General features: G+C 38.0%; 2 non-coding genes across 2 annotated transcripts; one reads left to right on the top strand and one right to left on the bottom strand.

The window, feature by feature from the left end:
* Positions 1 to 481: 481 nt before the first annotated feature.
* trnat-cgu (transfer RNA threonine (anticodon CGU)) lies at positions 482 to 553 on the bottom strand. Its single transcript has one exon. It is a non-coding gene; the product is annotated as a tRNA-Thr (tRNA).
* A 3805-nt stretch (positions 554 to 4358) lies between these two features.
* Positions 4359 to 4430, top strand: trnat-cgu (transfer RNA threonine (anticodon CGU)). Its single transcript has one exon. It is a non-coding gene; the product is annotated as a tRNA-Thr (tRNA).
* Positions 4431 to 6758: the final 2328 nt, after the last annotated feature.

The following is a 6758-nucleotide window of genomic DNA, read 5'->3' as shown; positions in this document are numbered from 1 at the left end:
TGTTACAGTCGCATCTTGGAATTGGTGTCCTTGTTTTCAGAACACTCTAGGGGAACGTTATAGCTTTTCTTAAATAATCTGTCAAAGCCGTCAGGCAAGGCAAACTGTGGCTTTGAATTTGAAATTTCAGTATGATGTGGTGTTGACACGATCTCGGTCCTTAAAGGGTTAAGAGCCAAACACACTGACCAATTGCACCACAGGAATTTGCTGCGGGATACAAGGTGAAAAATCACTCGCCTTGGTGGGTTGCATTTCTGAAACTGACAGCTCGGCACCGTTGGTTGTGCTTGGTAGAAAATGGCATTGTTGGAGTCGGGGTATAGCTGGTAGAGCATGTGACTGCAAATCAATCGGTCCCTGGTTCAAATCCAAGTGCCCTCTTTTTTAATTTAAATTAAAATACAAATAGCATTTTATAATTTTCATTTCAGCTGCAAAAGTACAAACAAGTAACATATAGTGTTTTCAGACAGCAACAAGGTACGGACGGGGATTGAACCCGTGATCTTCGGTTTACGAGACCGACGCCTTACCACTTGGCCACCGCACCCTCCGTGACTGCAAACGAAATCGGAAGCTTGGAGTCTATTGAGAAGGCTGCCCGGAAAGGCAATCTCGCTGGAAACCAACCTTACAGTTAACAGCTGAATGCCAAGGATGGGCAAAATAGTCACGGAAACTCTTTAAATAGAAACCAGTGGTCTCCATATTTATTTAAAATACAAATAGAAAATAGGTTGCCAGACATGTATTTTAAATAGAAATTAGTAAATACTATTTTGCAAATAGTATTTTTTTAAAACACTTGACACCATCTACCATTTATTTATTTTTTTCATAATAATGAACTGAAAGTTTCAGTACTGCCTCAGTCAACAAACCAAAAGAACTGGTACTTCTATAGCAATAATTACAGTAGTTTTAGGCTGTCTTTGAAAATGAATTTGGAGTTAAGAATCGTACATCTTTTACCAGAAACATTTTGTTTTACATTAAATGGATTTCATATTAGAGTGAAGCTATGGTCACATTGCTGAGTAAGGAATGACCATAAAACAAGGCACATGCTAATTCTGAGGACACACTCGTTTTCGGTGTTAACCCTATTATTTGCAGCAGCAGCGATGCAATTTTAAAGCTTGTCACCATTTTTCAACTTTTTTTTTATTTAATACAAAAATGCAGTTTCTACTCAATTTGTAATGAAGCAGTACTTGTTATATGATACTGATAGTAATCGTAATATAATCAGAGCCTTCTGAGGACACAGACGCCGTTACCAACAGTGACTTACAATCATAAACAAAAATACATTTCAAGAATCACAGTTCAAGTATTCATACATATCAGAGCAAGATAAAATACAATGACTTCAGTTCTAGTAGGTACAAGTATATGACAAAATACGATTCAATAATCATAGCAGATAACAGTGTCAGTGATAGTTACATCAGGATATGATTAAATGCAAAATACTACAGATTGAATAACACTTGTGGCAGATTACAGTACAGTAAATGAGGTAAAATAGGGAGCAAATAAGAGCACGTAAAGCACATTAAGGAAGAGTGATAAAGTGTCCACAGCAAAAATAGGAGTTCTACAGGTGCTGTCTGAAGAGGTGAGTCTTAAGGAGGTGCCAGAAGGTGGTCAGGGACTGGGCAGTCCTGACATACAGGAGTGTAGCTATTTATTTTCTTTATGTTCAAAACACTTGGTTGTAACAAAATTAACTAATTTAAATAAAAAAATGCTGAATCTTCCCTCTGACATTCTCCATTGACAAATAGAGTCATGCGAACCAGTCCGCACACCCTTCGTCTTTCTGGAGCTCCGCAACGACCTGAAATAACAAATGGATATGTGAATGTGCTGTATATCTAAACATAGCGATGGTTCCCTCTTTCACCGGCACACTGAAACACACTGAAACACAGACGTTTCAAGTGTTAATCCTAATATTTGCAGCAGCAGCGATGCAATTTTAAAGCTTGTCACCATTTTTCAACTTTTTGTTTTACTTAATACAAAAATAAGAATTTTAGGAAAGGAAAACATTTTGTTCATTAAAAGCAAACATGAGAATGGCAATAGTAGCAGAAATAACCTGAATTGGTGCAAACACTAACAGACAAAAAACACAAAATATTAAAAAATAGAATGTAAAATTAAAACAAAATTCATGTCTGCATGCAATCCATGTGTGTCTCGGAGGTCCAAAAATATTTGTTGTCAAATTTAAATATGATCTGACTGAATAAACAAGGACATTAGCAATAGCAACATGTGTGCTGCAATTATGCGTAAGATGTCTGTAATTATATTATTTTTTCAAAAAATAAAAAAATGTGCACATATCTGGTGGCTTAAAAAGCAATAAAAAGAAATGTACATCTTGGATTTTTTTTCAAAAGGGCAAGATTGGCCCACCCTGGCTGCAGCACTCGTGTTGCAGGGCCCAGAAGCACTTGTGCTGTAAATTAGCGAGCGCCGGGGCACCTCGCAACGGGGTTTCGGAAGCGCGCGCCGACTCGCGTGCGTGTTAGACTCCTTGGTCCGTGTTTCAAGACCGTGTTTCGCCGTTTGGCGTGAACACACGATCTGTCTGTTGTCTCCTTTTGTCTCGCCTGATCTGAGGTCGCGCGCGCCCCAGCCCCAAACCTCCGAGACACACATGGATTGCATGCAGACATGAATTTTGTTTTAATTTTACATTCTATTTTTTAATATTTTGTGTTTTTTTTCTATTAGTGTTTGCACCGATTCAGGTTATTTCTGCTACTATTGCCATTCTCATGTTTGCTTTTAATGAACAAAATGTTTTCCTTTCCTAAAATTCTTATTTTTGTATTAAGTAAAACAAAAAGTTGAAAAATGGTGACAAGCTTTAAAATTGCATCGCTGCTGCTGCAAATATTAGGATTAACACTTGAAACGTCTGTGTTTCAGTGTGTTTCAGTGTGCTAGTGAAAGAGGGAACCATCGCTATGTTTAGATATACAGCACATTCACATATCCATTTGTTATTTCAGGTCGTTGCGGAGCTCCAGAAAGACGAAGGGTGTGCGGACTGGTTCGCATCCCTCTATTTGTCAATGGAGAATGTCAGAGGGAAGATTCAGCATTTTTTTTATTTAAATTAGTTAATTTTGTTACAACAAAGTGCTTTTTAACATGAAAGAAAATCAATAGCTACACTCCTGTATGTCAGGACTGCCCAGTCCCTGACCACCTTCCGGCACCTCCTCAAGACTCACCTCTTCAGACAGCACCTGTAGAACTCCTATTTTTGCTGTGGACACTTTATCACTCTTCCTTAATGTGCTTTACGTGCTCTTATTTGCTCCCTATTTTACTGCATTTACTGTACTGTAATCTGCCACAAGTGTTATTCAATCTGTAGTATTTTGCATTTAATCATATCCTGATGTAACTATCACTGACACTGTTATCTGCTATGATTATTGAATCGTATTTTGTCATATACTTGTACCTACTAGAACTGAAGTCATTGTATTTTATCTTGCTCTGATATGTATGAATACTTGTACTGTGATTCTTGAAATGTATTTTTGTTTATGATTGTAAGTCACTGTGGGTAACGGCGTCTGTGTACTCAGAAGGCTCTGATTATATTACGATTACTGTCAGGATCATATAACAAGTACTGCTTTATTACAAATTGAGCAGAAACTGCATTTTTGTATTAAGTAAAAAAAAAGTTGAAAAATGGTGAAAAGCTTTAAAATTGCATCGCTGCTGCTGCAAATAATAGGGTTAACACCGAAAACGAGTGTGTCCTCAGAATTAGCATGTGCCTTGTTTTATGGTCATTCCTTACTCAGCAATGTGACCATAGCTTCACTCTAATATGAAATCCATTTAATGTAAAACAAAATGTTTCTGGTAAAAGATGTACGATTCTTAACTCCAAATTAATTCATTTTCAAAGACATCCTAAAACTATTGTAATTGTTGCTATAGAAGTACCAGTTCTTTTGGATCAAAATACGGTTACTGACAGGCTCGTGGACTGAGGCAGTACTGAAACTTTCAGTTCATTATTATGAAAAAAATAAATAAATGGTAGATGGTGTCAAGTGTTTTAAAAAAATACTATTTGCAAAATAGTATTTACTAATTTCTATTTAAAATACATGTCTGGCAACCTATTTTCTATTTGTATTTTAAATAAATATGGAGACCACTGGTTTCTATTTAAAGAGTTTCCGTGACTATTTTGCCCATCCTTGGCATTCAGCTGTTAACTGTAAGGTTGGTTTCCAGCCAGATTGCCTTTCCGGGCAGCCTTCTCAATAGACTCCAAGCTTCCGATTTCGTTTGCAGTTGTGAAGGGTGCGGTGGCCAAGTGGTAAGGCGTCGGTCTCGTAAACCGTAGATCACGGGTTCAATCCCCGTCCGTACCTTGTTGCTGTCTTTAAAACACTATTTGTTACTTATTTGTACCTTTGCAGCTGAAATGAAAATTATAAAATGCTATTTGTATTTTAATTTAAATTAAAAAAAGAGGGCACTCGGATTTGAAGCGGGGACCTCTTCATCTGCAGTCAAATGCTCTACCACTGAGCTATACCCCGACTCCAACAATACAATTTTCTACCAAGCACAACCTACAGTGCCGAGCTGTCAGTTTCAGAAATGCAACCTGTCAAGGCTAGTGATTTTTTTCCTCGTATCCCGCAGCAAATTCCTGTGGTGCAATTGGTCAGTGTGTTTGGCTCTTAACCCTTTAAGGACCGAGATCGTGTCAACACCACATCATACTGAAATTTCAAATTGAAAGCCACAGCTTGCCTTGCCAGACGGCTTTGACAGATTATTTAAGAAAAGCTATAACTTTCCCCAGAGTGTTCTGAAAACAAGGACACCAATTCCAAGATGTGACTGTAACAAATTGAATTTTAGTGCATTGTTATAGGAAGAGAGTCAAATACAGCCAAAAATACGCTTGGTCCTTAAATAGTTTAGCAAACGGTTGGTTGCTTGTGTAACAGGTCTTTATATACAGACGTGCTCAAATTTGTTGGTACCCCTCCACAAAAAACGAAGAATGCACAATTTTCTCTGAAATAACTTGAAACTTACAAAAGTAATTGGCATCCACCGTTGTTTATTCCATATTTAATAGAAATCAGACTTTGCTTTTAATTTTTTATTCAACATAATATTGTAAATAATAAAACAAATGAAAATGGCATTGACAAAAATGATGGGACCGCTAAACTAATATTTTCTTGCACAACCTTTAGAGGCAATCACTGCAATCAAACGTTTTCTGTAGCTCTCAATGAGACTTCTGCACCTGTTAACAGGTAGTTTGGCCCACTCTTCCTGAGCAAACTGCTCCAGCTGTCTCAGGTTTGATGGGTGCCTTCTCCAGACTGCAAGTTTCAGCTCTTTCCATAGATGTTCGATAGGATTCAGATCAGGACTCATAGAAGGCCACTTCAGAATAGTCCAATGTTTTGTTCTTATCCATTCTTGGGTGCTTTTAGCTGTGTGTTTTGGGTCATTATCCTGTTGGAGGACCCATGACCTGCGACTGAGACAGAGCTTTCTGACACTGGGCAGTACGTTTTGCTCCAGAATACCTTGATAGTCTTGAGATTTCATTGTGCCCTGCACAGATTCAAGGCACCCTGTGCCAGGCGCAGCAAAGCAGCCCCAAAACATAACCGAGCCTCCTCCATGTTTCACTGTAGGTATGGTGTTCTTTTCTTTGAAAGCTTCATTTTTTCGTCTGTGAACATAGAGCTGATGTGACTTGTCAAAAAGCTCCAGTTCTGACTCATCTGTCCAAAGGACATTCTCCCAGAAGGATTGTGGCTTGTCAATATGCATTTTAGCAAATTCCAGTCTGGCTTTTTTATGTTTTTCTTTTTTTATGTGGGTCTTCTTCCATAGAGCCCACTTTCGCTCAAAAAGCGACGGATGGTGCGATCAGAAACTGACGTACCTTCACCTTGGAGTTCAGCTTGTATCTCTTTGGCAGTTATCCTTGGTTCTTTTTCTACCATTCGCACTATCCTTCTGTTCAATCTGGTGTCGATTTTCCTCTTGCGGCCACGCCCAGGGAGGGTGGCTACAGTTCCATGGACCTTAAACTTCTTAATAATATTTGCAACTGTTGTCACAGGAACATCAAGCTGCTTGGAGATGGTCTTGTAGCCTTTACCTTTACCATGCTTGTCTATTATTTTCTTTCTGATCTCCTCAGACAACTCTCTCCTTTGCTTTCTCTGGTCCATGTTCAGTGTGGTGCACACAATGATACCAAACAGCACAGTGACTACTTTTCTCATTTAAATAGGCTGAATGACTGATTACAAGATTGGAGACATGTGTGATACTAATTAAAGAAACTAATTAGTTTGAAATATCACTATAATCCAATTATTTATTATCTTTTCTAAGGGGTACCAACAAATGTATCCAGGCCATTTTAGAATATCTTTGTAGAATAAGCAATAATTCATCTCTTTTCACAGCTTCTTTGCCTTATTCTATGACATACCCAAGCCATAAATGATAAAATAGCTTTTAATTTCATCACTTTTCAGGAGGAATGAAGCATTATTTCAATGAGCTGTAAGGGTACCAACAAATTTAAGCATGTCTGTACATATAGCTAAATTTATGTTAATAATTTGACTATGCCACCTTGTGTTTATTAAGGACAAGGACGTCGAGTGGTTGGTTCCCACACAAACTCTTTTATCCAGGAGAAACCAAGC

This window comes from Acipenser ruthenus, unplaced genomic scaffold, assembly GCF_902713425.1.
Source record: "Acipenser ruthenus unplaced genomic scaffold, fAciRut3.2 maternal haplotype, whole genome shotgun sequence".
Lineage (NCBI taxonomy): Eukaryota > Metazoa > Chordata > Actinopteri > Acipenseriformes > Acipenseridae > Acipenser > Acipenser ruthenus.
This window is presented reverse-complemented; position numbering and strand designations above follow the sequence as displayed.